The sequence below is a fragment of the Melanotaenia boesemani genome, chromosome 18 (genome assembly GCF_017639745.1).
Source record: "Melanotaenia boesemani isolate fMelBoe1 chromosome 18, fMelBoe1.pri, whole genome shotgun sequence".
Lineage (NCBI taxonomy): Eukaryota > Metazoa > Chordata > Actinopteri > Atheriniformes > Melanotaeniidae > Melanotaenia > Melanotaenia boesemani.
Window position 1 is genome coordinate 31,888,130 of NC_055699.1, and position 12,736 is coordinate 31,900,865.

Genomic DNA, 12,736 nt, shown 5'->3' on the forward strand with positions numbered 1-12,736 from the left:
TAATAAAACCTTGCAAGAGTTGCAATACATAGAACTGGTTTCTGGTATGATTGATCTGTTTTAATAATAAAACATTGGTGGTATTTGTTATTGATATGTGACCTTTTCAGATTTGGAATTTTATTTCTTTAATTATATACATGATTATGTCTGTTAATTATAACCATGTCATACCATACCACCATCAAAGGACTTTACCTTTGCAGTTTAAGAAATAGAAGAATGTAAGAAATAGAAAGAAATCCTTTTTTTTATTTATTTATTTATTTTTAAATTGGGGAACCATTGAATTTCCCAGGGACCCAATCAAATCATCACCTGTGGGTCCTGGGGACTCACTGCATTGGCAACCAGTCAACATCACTGAATGAAACGCTCAGTTTCCGTCAGTCTTTTTTTTTCCTACTTATTCTTCTTAATTTGACAGGATATGACATCCCCCCCTGGTGATAGCTTTAAATGATTCCCAGTCTGTTATGTTACCTATATCATTTTCTGGAAAAAAAGTGACATCTTTTCTTTAATATGTGCTAAAAGAGACATCATTCAATAATGAATTATCAAATCAATAATTTGAGCAACATATATTAATCAAAGTGACATCAACTGAACTTATTTCCCAAATAACTAATATGTATCTACATGTATATGTATCTATAAAAGGAACATGTTTTCTAATGATAATGGCCACTCCCCTTGTCTTCGTAGTGAAATTTGATTGATAAATTTGAGCTGTCCTTGCTGGCTTTACATGTTTTTGCCAAATGTTTGACATAAAAAAGGATGTTAACTTTTAATCGCTTGTGTTTTGCACCTATCGTTCATTTAATGACCTCTGTACCAATTGAAGTGTAGTCTGTCATATCCAAAGCCCTTCTGGTAAAGGTAAGCCTCATGAGAACAGCTGTAACAACAAAAACTATTTCCTGAACCCCCTCAATAAAGACCCAAAACATGAACAAGAACATCACAATTTCTCCCCCCTCCCCCTGCCACCCTTCCCTCCCTCACCATACCCTACATAAGATGAAACCGACAACACACGACCACTGCAGCGTCATTATTCCTTGTCCTGATTAGTCCACACAAGGTATGGCCCTCTCTCCCTTCTTTGTCCAGTTGTTTGTTTTTTTTCTCCTACATATTTCAACATATGATTATGAGTGTCCCAAAACTGTGTGCTTTTAAGTCTGATTGTTAAAAGGCTGATCCACCCCTCAAAGCTCCAAGAGGGCGATCTGTTGTCCGGCTGGCTGTCCACATTGTTAGACAGGTACTTTTCTGCAACCTCAGGAGAAACAAATGTCTTCGTTTCTCCTCCCTCACCATCACAATGAGTGTGGCAGGATGTGGAAATCTGTACCTGATGCCCGAGGTTCTGCACTTGGCTTTAATGTTGTCAAAGAGATGTTTGCTTCAGAATGTTCTCCGCCAAATCAGGAAATATGTGCACTTTTCCCGTTATATTCCAGCAGTGACTGTCTTGCCAGACAGTCTTGGTAGTGATGTATGTGCACAACAAATGCTCTTGGTTTCTCTGGTTTCTGTAATATTCAGTGAGCTTTGTCTATACTGGGGAACGTTGTTGGAGTGTTGGTGGTAACTCAGCCACAAACTCTGTCGGCCTCCCTTTCTCTGACCTTTCTGGGATGCCAATAATACAGATGTTATTTTGTCTTGATAAAGCCTCCAAATCACAAGTCTTCTTCCATAGCCTCTTGCACTCTACAGCTAGCTTCGTGGAGAACCTGCAAGTTAACGATTTGGGCCTCTTGTGTACCAGTAGTCTGCTCCACCATCAGCGATGTCGGTCAGACACCTAAACCTGTGCCTAGGTCTGTGCAATAACATTAAATTTCAGACCAACTGACATATTCAAGCTGGTTAAGGCATCCATAACGTCTGAAATGGTAGGTGCAATGTTGTTGGCTTTGTTGTTTCCTTCTGTAGCATGATGGTCTGTTCCAGGCCGTCCAGTTTCCGCCGTCGCCTTGTCATGTTTTTCCAGTTTTTTCTACATTATTCCTCAGTTGGCTTTCCGCTGTGCAGTCTTTGGTGCAAAAAATTCATTTGTATGGGACTCTCTTTAAAAGTTTAATGCTAAAATTGCAAAGGATCAAGAGGAGCTCTCTAGAAAGAGTTTTATGCCATACATACTGGAACCCGAACCGATTTATCAATCTAGCCAGCTCTAGTGTTCAGTATCATTAAATTAGGTAAACAGCATCGTCAAACCTTCAAGGTCTTGATGTGTGGGTTAACCTTGTCTAATTTAATTGTCTGGCCTTTTTCATTTCTTTTTATTCCTTTATTTGTCTATTAGAGTACCATAAGGTGCAACATTTTCAGATCTAGATGGCCTAAAGCCAAAGACCACTCCTGTTTAAGAGTTGGCACTGGCACCAAAATGTATCCTCTTAAACACAGAAAAACTGGATTTTCTAGGAATTGTACTCTCAGTTATAAACAAGTTTGCAACATTTTCTATTTAAGTTGAATTAGCTGATTTGCATCTTTTATTGGTTGTGGTTGGTCCACTGCTGGTATTCTGCACCAAATAGATGGAATGACAGTAGTATACGTGCAGCTTTAATAGCATATAGCATACAAACATGTGAATGTAAGAGAAAGTCATTAAGAAGCCTGGGAAAATGTCTGAAAGCATCCAGTTTGCACAGTCGAGTCAGACAGTGATTATTTATTACTGCTCTATACTGACGTTAGACTCATTTTCTCTTCAGTTCTTTAGTGCTAATATTATACTGCATAGTAATACCTACCTGACACAGATTTATGTAAATGTTTTTGATAGAAACTGAGTGGAAGCAAGTCGTCTCCATCTTTGAGGATCTACGCATGCAGCTTGTACCATGTATGCATGAACTGTGTGTGTCTGTGGGGGTTGAGAGCCTGTGTGTGTGTTTATATGTGTGTGTGCATGTGTGGTCAAGCATGGCAGTATGCTTTATCATTTAATGATGGCGCAGCCACTGCTACATGTATACTTGACAAAGATGAATGATGCTCCCAGCTCCCATGAACTGCTGCTCGATGACGCCTACCTTTCTCTGCCCCCATCCTTCTGAAGACTAAGCGGGAGCATCTGGGGTCCGTCGGGGTGAGCCAGGGAACAAGCAGAGCTATAGGGCCAACTTTTTGATTTAGCTGTCATGGCTGCTTATAATGATTAATGCCTGGACTTTGGGGCCACTCAGTGTGATTATGGGGTCCACAAGCTGCTGCTCCATCTGCACTGTGAACTGGGAAGTCTGCAAGAACACACGCTTAGACAGACAAATTCCAACTGTTCATCCCCAAAATGGAGAGAGTCAGTGGTTTCAACTTTTGTATCACCAAATGTTGTATGAAGCCAGCATATGTTGTGTTTTTGTCAAACCAGACAACCACACCAGCCCATTACCGGCTTGTTCGGGAGCACAGAGGTGGCATGGGGAGGCACACACTGATGCAGCGCTGAGCTGCCTCTGTTTGGCATGTGTGGATCATACCAAGCAGAAGGCATGTACAGAGGAAAGTTGCAAAGTTCTGTGTGTTGTTTGCACTGGAGGTTAAAGTGTAGCTCCACCCCCTACCTTCTGTGTAACTCCACCCACTGCCAAATTTGAAAAATCCCTGAAAGTACAAGGGTGGAGTGGGAGGTGTTGGGTGATCAGGGGGTGGAGCATGGGCGGGTCAGGATAGCCAGGCAGAAATGATTGACAGACAGCAGCTCAGCTCACTGGCAAGATGCAAAGCGAGATTCACAAAGCAGCTATGCCACAGAGCGTCTTTTGAGGTGGAAGACTTTCCCTCCTGAATCTCCTCAGCTACACATGAGCCAGGTGGTCCTGAACGTACCAGTGTGAGCCGTTAGCGCTGTTAGCTGCCTGTCAGCAGGTCCAGAAGCTCTGGAAAGCTGTGGAGACTCGCAGCAGGTTGTGGCAGCTGCAGGAAGAGCTGCTGCTACGATTTGAGCTGCTGTCTGTCAACAGATGAGGATCAGCAGGCAAAGAATAAAGTCCGGTGTTACTTTTACACCCTCAGAAGCACAAATCTGTCCCATTGCAGGAAGATTTCATTAGAATTTCTGTGAAAGAATAAAAGTCTGAAACTAGCAGATCTACACCAGATAAGTTCACATCCCTTCATATGCGTTGGTAGGTGTGGTTTTCTATGCCTGCAAGGCGAGGACCCGCCTACCTGCATCTGGAGGAAGGGGCTGTGGGGTTTTTAAAATTTTATAGCGATGTAGAAAAGAATTAGGTACAGCTCAATTTCACGAAAAACAAAACCTTCTTTACCCTGTAGAGGGTGTTATGAGCCATTTTTGACCCACAAAATCCCATTTTTAAAATAAAAAATTACAATCTTACAATTACAATCTCAGTTAGGTAAAACTGTTGTGTTTACAGCTCAGAAAACACATTTTAGGTGTACCATTAGGTTTACCATTAAAGAATTAATGGTACACTGGTTTTCTGCTTCCCCAAGCCAGAATGACTTTGTCTCTCCATTCTTGCACATTGCAATGGCTCTGGTTTTAATAATGGTCATGACCACGAGTGTAGACAGCCACTTTCAGAACAGCTGCATTCTTTCAGAATAGTTAATAAAGGTTGAAACTGCTTTGAGAAATGATAGATACACTAGCTTCCAGTTTGGGAGCCATTGCATTATTCACTTTAGCTCAATAATATGAATCCTCATACTTGTTTCAAATCCAAAATACATGCTGCAACACATACTATGTATGTGATAACTGTGATTTAGAGACATCTTTGCAGCATTAAAGAGGTGAACGTCTGAGGAAAAAGTTAAATTAACCTGAAAACCTAAATTCAACACAGTTAAAACAGTGGGATTAGTAATACTACTTTAATTCAAGAAGAAAATGCATCTGTATGTTCGCCTGTAACCAGATTTAGCATTGCTGAGAGCAGAAATGTGATAAAATTCAATCCAGTCACTATATTCTGTATGGATAAGCTGCCTGACTGTGACTGACAAAAGCTCCGCCAGCAGCTTCCCCGTCTGTGATAGTGATCAGAGAACGTCAGCCTTTCCTGTCTGGCTTCGGCTACGTCACTATTTGATCTGGTATTAGCAGCTTTTCAGGTTTTAATATGTAGGATTATCTCCACTTCACTTCTATGTAATGCTCCTAACCTTCCCTGATCATGACACACAGGGCTGGAGGAAAGAGACTGAAAGGGGGGATCGGGCTACTGAATGAAGCAAAAAAAGCAAAATGCATGAAAGTATGTGAATGTTTCTCAGCAGTGGATGTAGGAGGGGTAAAATGGATGTTACCCTGCAGATGATCCATTTATGAGTAATATCACCACTTGTTGTATAAAGCTGAGGTCTTCATACAACACACACATCCATCCATCCATTATCTATACTGCTTTGTCCAATGAAGGGTCACAGGGAAGCTGGAGCCTAACCCAGCAACAGGTGAGGCAGGTACACCCCAGACAGGATTTAAAAAATGTAATCAGATTAATCACAGTTTAGAAATTAATTAATCATGATTAATCACTATTCGCGACTATGCCTGAGATCTGCCCATTTATACTGTATTGTGTCAACAGAAAGAGCCGATGCCAACTTTGGTTTGTCTTTGATTTTTTTTTTTTTTTTTTTTTTTACATTACATGATCACTGTAATGGTAATAATCAGTTTAATATTTAATTAAATCAAGACCTTAAAAAATATATATCTAATTTGTGCAACCCTTTTCCTGATCAGTCCCCTGCCTGGCTCCCCATTAATCCTTTTTTAGACCCGCCCCTGCATATCTGAAGTATAAATCCATCTATCTTCATAGATGTGTGTCTTAGATTTTACAGCTGTGTTACTAGCAAACCTCATTAATACTGAAAAGTTATATGAAATTAAGACTAAGTGAAATAGGCTGAATTATCAACATGTTTCGTTCTTTAGCTTAGATCTGATGGACATGAGACTGATCAATTTAGCTCGCTATTGCTAGCATGTCCAAAAACAATACTTTGGGGTAAATATGTGCGAGTGTGAACCATGAACCGCTAGTTTTCTCCTTCTCAGCTTAACGATAAACTAACGCAACAAGAGAGATCAGCTGATCACTGAAAGCCGTCATGATTCACAACAGAAGAGGGAGGGGGGAGAGGTGTTAAACGTTAAACTGTGCCTCTGCTTAACAACACAAATGCTTGGATCTAATCACAATAGGACTACAGTATAGATTAACCATCTCCAGCGACTTTCACTGCACGTTCGACATCCCGGACGAGATAGCGCACCCAGTCGGATCCCCATGGATCGCTGTGATGCGCCGCAGGCAGCAGAGGGAGCGTAAACAAAAGCGGGGCTGCAGAGCTGGGCTAATGGCTAGGTTAAAGAAACACCCGCTCAAACCTTCGCTGCCGAGCCTCTACCTCTCTAATCCAGATCCATGAAGCACAAAATGGACAACCTGCAGTTACAGCTGACGGGTAATCAGCATGTCTGGGACTGTTGCATCTTACTAATCACAACCAGGATTCCTGACGCTACTGTGCAGCTAGTGGGCCGTAAGCTACACCGTTGGGACAGGAACACAGACTCCGGTAAGAGCAGGGGAGGGGGGCTCTGCATCTATGTGCATAAAGGCTGGTGTAACAACAGGACTGTGTGGACCACACACTGCTCCCCAAACCTGGAATACATGTCAGTAAGATGCAGACCCTTTTTCCTACCCAGAGAACTAAGTGTTGTTATTATTACTGCTGTCTACTTCCCACCAGACGCTAATGTTAACACAGCACTCTCTCTGCTCTTACACACCATCAACGAACACCTGAGGGCTCATCCAAATGGTGTTCACATTATAGCAGGTGATTTTATCAAAGCCAACCTACTATCTGTATTGCCAAACTTTCACCAATACATCAGTTGCCCAACTAGAGGGGAAAATACTCTGGATCATGTTTACTCTAACATCAAACATGCATACAGAGTCACCCCCTCCCCCACCTGGGCCTGTCCGACCACCTCTCTCTGCTTCTCACCCCAGCTTACATCCCCCTGCTGCCAACAAACAAAGCCCACAAAAAGGACTGTCACCATCTGGCCTGAGGAGGCCCTCCCCCGACTTCAAGACTGTTTCGAAGCCACTCAGTGGGACGCCTTCCACTATGAGGACCTGGCTGTTTTCACAGAAACTGTACTGGACTACATCAAGTACTGTATTGGGAATGTCACGGTGAATAAGACTATCCAGATATACCCAAACAGGAAACCCTGGATGACGAACAAGGTCCTTGCACTCCTCAGAGCCTGGGACACAGCCTTCAGGTCAGACAACAGAACTCTCTACAGTGCTGCCCGCACTGACCTGAGAAGAGGCATCAGGGATGCCAAAGCCAGCTATAACAGGTCAGTGGAGGATCATCTTCGCAGCAATAACCCCTGACAGGTGTGGCAGGGTTTCAAGACCATTACCAACTTCAAAGACTGTGTGGTGACAACAGGCGATTCAGACACAGGGCTAGCAGAACAGCTGAACAGCTTTTTTACACGTTTTGCGTCTCCAACACATCATTGCAGCCCCCTCCAGCTTCTAGCGTCCCCCTACTGACCCTAGAGGTACAGGAGGTCACAAGTGCACTTCTTTCTGTGAATCCAAGGAAAGCAACTGGCCCGGATGGAGTTCCTGGGAAAGTGCTGAAGGCTTGTGCTCTTCAGCTCTCCCAGGTCTTCACCAACGTATTCAACCTGTCTCTGGCCCAAGCTGTCACCCCGACCTGCCTGAAGTCTGCAACCATCATACCAGTTCCAAAAAAGTCCTCCACCGCTATCCTCAATGATTACCGACCCGTAGCACTCACCCCGATCATCACTAAGTGCTTCGAGAGACTGATGCTGCGCCACATCAAAGACTTTCTCCCCCCACCCTGGACCCACATCAGTTTGCATACCGGCCCAACAGATTGACAGAGGACGCCATATCCACTATCCTTCACTCAGCACTCACTCACCCAGAGCAGCATAACAACTACGCCAGGTTACTGTTCGTAAATTACAGCTCTGCCTTCAACACTATAATCCCGGACATCCTGATCCCCGAGTTATCTAACCTGGGGATCTCACCCCTCACCTGTGCCTGGATCAAAGACTTCCTAACCAACTGGCCACAGTGGGTTAAACTTGGTCCCCACTTTTCATCCACCTGCACTCTCCGCATCGGTGCCCCCCAGGGCTGCGTGCTGAGCCCAATACTCTACTCTCTATACACATTCGACTGTAGCCCCACCCACCCAGAGAACATCATTGTCAAGTTCGCCAACGACATGGCAAATGCGGGCAGCGGCTCCACTTCTTGAGGGTTCTCAGAAGTAGAAACTAAACACCTAGCTGCTGGTGACCTTCTACCGCTCCGCCATTGAGAGTCTGCTGACGTTCGCCATTACAGTGTGGTTCATCAGCTGCCCTGATGCAGAGAGGAAGAGGTTGCAGAGGGTAGTAAGGACAGCAGAGAGGATCATTGGCTGCCCTCTGCCCTCTCTCTTGGACATTTACAACTTCTGCTGCCTCAGTAGAGCCAATAAAATTGTTAAAGAAACTTCTAACCCAGAGACAGCTTCTATCCAAGAGCAGTCGCAGCACTGAACAAAAAAATAAACCCGGACAACAAACCCATTTCACTCTGCACTGTAAGCCTCGTTTCCATTGAGCGGTTCGGTGCGGGCCGGTACAGTCCTGTTCATTATTGAATGGTCCAGCCAATTCTGGTGAGCGCTTCCACCTCAAGTCGGACTGCCACTGGGTGGCGGTGTTTAGACCAAATGCCTAGTGTGGCGTCATTCTAGTGCGACGACAGCAAACGAGACGCTACTGAACAAACAACAATGGAGGCCATTCAGCAACTTGTTTTTGTTCTGCTTAGCTTGTGGTTCTTTGTACAAACATCACAAGCCGCATCGTACGAGAGAAGATTGCTGGCGGCAAAGAGAAACACAGCCGAAAAGAGGAGAAAACTTCTGGCTTGGGTCTTGCGGTGGAACGAGAGATACGCCGTTGTGCGGCAAAGACAGAGGTGCCACAGGGTAAGCGACTTCATGCCATGTTATCATGTATGTCATGTAGTTGTACTTATATGTTTACTAACTTGTACAAAATAACCTCTGTACCCGAAAAGATATTACATGGGTAGCTTAAATATGAACTGCACTGTAATGTAATGAGTGAGAAACATTTGTCCAGCTCTTTGGCTCAACCAAGTACTAAATAAGCTGTGTGCACTTATGTCCAAGTTGACATTGTTTGATGAAATCGTGATGTAGTATTTAAACAAAATGACGTACAAAAAACTTGAAAAAAAAAAAAATTATATGCACTGCCTCCAGCACTTTATGGCAGCACCTGGTCCAAATGGACTCACAGCAGTCTGACTAACACTTAATTATGACGTCCCATCTTGTTTGAATTCATGCTTGTGTTGTTCTTACTCTCAAATGTAAGTTGCTTTGGATAAAAGTGTCTGCTAAATGACTGTAGAATAGAATAGAACCATTTTAAATTCTGCAGTCTTTTGTTTACTTCTTGTGTTTATGAAAACATAACATAAAAATAAGGAAATTTGAAAAAAAAAAGAAAACATAAGATGGAAAGGATATGATTTAACAAGATACAGGTTTCATATATATCTATGTTAAATCGCATATTTCCTTATTTATGTTGCTCCCCTTTATACATGCCCTTTTTGTAAGGAATATTATGTTGTATTACATTGACTTAATAGTGTATTAAGTTGTGTTTTTTTTTCTTTTCTTTTTTTTCTTTAGATGCTTCTTCTTTTGTTGAAGCAGCGCCGCCGACCAGTCATTTGGCTTTCAGCCGGGCCAATGAATGGTGGGATGTGACAGTCCCGGGGTTCACACACATGCAGTGGGTCCACAATTTCCAGATGTCTGAGGAAACATTTTCATACCTTTGTGCACGGCTACGTCCAGTGATGGAGAAGAAGGTGGGGCCTTCCACAGTGTGATTGTGCTATTGATGGCTCACACATACCAATAATAGCACCACAAGAATACCACACCGACTACTTCAACAGAAAAGGCTGGGATTCCATGGTCGGTGGCGATGTCTTTTAAAGAGTGCTTACTTGCTGTGCTCTTCACTATCTTTGTGAAAGTCATGGAGAAGACTACCAGCATGATTTGGATATGTCTGCAGAGGAGCCAGTACTTCTAATAGCTCGGGATGCTGAAGAAGAGGGGAGTGAAGTACGTGAGGCTCTGATGCGGCTCCTCAACACTTAACAAGTTTTTTTTCAGTGTTACATATAAGCAGACACTCCCATGGCCTCTACAGATTTTGTTAAGTGATCGTTTGCCTTAATAAATTCTGTTACCTTGTTCATTTCCTCGTGTTTTTTTTATTACAGGGTACTTGCTACAGGGCACTAAAATCTTTCTTTAATAACTTAGCACAAAAATGTACACTCTAAAATCTGATAAGTTCACCTTACTTAAAAAAATCTAGGAAACCGATTGCCTTGAAAAACTTAAGTAAATACAACTATTACTGTTAAGTATAATTTACTTTACATATACTTGTTCAGTGTACTTACGAGTAGTTGTATGTACTTAATCTTATGAAGTCAATTAACTTCATTAGTCAAGTTGTTGCAACTTTGAAATAGTGAGTAAAAATAACTAGTTATTTACTTAACTATATCAAGTTATGCTGACTTGAGTGAGCAGTACAGTTTACTCAGTAGAATCTAGGAAACTGATTGCCTTAAAACAATTAAGTAAGCACAACAAAAGATGATAAGTTCACAAGAAGCAATGTTTATTTTTTAACATAGCATTTTAACAAAAGACCAAGCTTTATAACATAAAGCCATATAAAATGTAATAACTTTGCCTTACTTAGGGGTTTAAATCTCACAAATCAGAAAATTGTCAAAACACGCTGACACATTGCTTTATGATAATACAGATGTCATTTAAACTTAGCTTTTTTGTTTGGTTTTCTGATAAACCTTAAGTGAATAATACCCCAGATATTAGAACAATATATAAAAGAATACAACTGCGGAGTAAAACATGTAGGTCACTACAAATCTTACTGTAGAACCTGGAAAAACTAACAGTCAAGTCTTAGCATATTTGTCTTTTATCACAGCTTTAAGTAAGAAATGCCCCAGAAATATTTAAACACTATATAAAACCTACACCTTGGAAGTAAAACATGTAGGTCATTACAAACCTTACTGTACAACCTGAATTTTTTTTCTGCAAATATCTTTAGCTTACAGTCAAACCAAGTGTTTATGCTGCACCATCTGTTACTTGTAGCATTAAGTAAAAAATTCAACAGATATTTTAACACTATATAATACATCCAACTGTGGAGTAAAACATGTAGGTCATTACAAACCTTACTGTACAACCTGAATATCGTTTAGCTAAAAGTCAAACCAAGTGTTTATGCTGCAGCATATTTATCTGTTACTTGCAGCTGTGTGCATCTGTGAGCCTCTACAGCAAAAGTGCATTTTTCAAGCTCTGAAGTTTTGGCCTGAGGTTCCCTACACCGAGACTGAGCAGCACTCTCTGAATGAAGTCAAAGGTGTTTTTGAGTGGTTTTGGATAATCAAGATGAAGGGCGTAGATTAGTCCAAAGATAAGGCAAACTGCTTGGTCATGGCTTTCAATGTCATCCATAACAACTGTACCCTCCAGAATGATGCCAATGCTGGATGGTTCCAGATGTAGAGCGTTTGGATCTGGCTGCTGACTTGCTTCAGGAACAACTGTCAATATCCCCACGGGAACCTGGCTTAAGTCTGCCATGGTGTCCGAGTCCTGTGGATAAAAAAAGAAAAAAAACTTTCAGAAAATCTAGTAAAAATCTTGGATTCCCAGGGTGTCTACAGATTTGACCAAGTGAAAATTAAGACTTTTTAAGACTTTTTAATACCATTTTCCCCCAAAAAATAAGATATCAGTAGTCTACCAGTGGGGGAGAAAAACAGTAAAACTAAACAAAGCATTTTCTGAAATAACAGCACATCAGTTTTTCAATGCAAGCAGTACAAAATAATTGTTCAATTAGAGCTTTTATTTACAATATTGTCTTGCTAAAACTGATTAGAAAATCCTTTAGATTTTTTTAAAGCTATTGAGGTGAAAGTGTTTTTGGAAATATACATTTGTAAATTAAATTTCAAGTTCAAAAGTTCATCTAATAAAATCATTGCAAATTCTTGTGCACATTTTAAACGGAATTACTAGAGTGGAATTGCATATTGTATTCATCATGAAATACTGCATTTTGAAAGTGCATTTTCAAATAATTTTTCTATATGCAGAATTAAATAATGAATCATAAACTTGGTTAGAAATACCTTTCCATATCATAAGTTAAAGCTGATATGATTTGAAATGCATTTTCAACTTACAGGATTTAATAATGAATTAATGAATATGCTATTCCTCTTTAATATTTCCATTTAAAATGTATAATTACAAAAGGCTTTGTAAATTAGATTTATTTTATAATGAATTACATTTTTTACCTTCAAATAATCTTTAGTTAAAGACTTTATCAATTCAAAATTAATTACTCATCATGAACATTCTGTATTGCTTTTCTCACCATCCTGGCCCTCCATAAATGACAAGGTTTGAAAAAGAGGAATTGTGTGTGTGTGTGTGTGTGTGTACAGGTGAACATTGTCTAAAGTAATGCTGCCTT

At 41.1% G+C, this 12,736-nt stretch overlaps 1 long non-coding RNA gene across 1 annotated transcript; it reads right to left on the reverse strand.

Annotated features, from left to right (window-relative positions):
* Window positions 1-10,804: 10,804 nt before the first annotated feature.
* On the reverse strand, window positions 10,805-11,946 carry LOC121628853. The gene is made up of 2 exons (XR_006008281.1): window positions 11,430-11,946; window positions 10,805-11,258 (listed from the first exon to the last, which is right to left on the reverse strand). It is a non-coding gene; the product is annotated as an uncharacterized LOC121628853 (long non-coding RNA).
* Window positions 11,947-12,736: the final 790 nt, after the last annotated feature.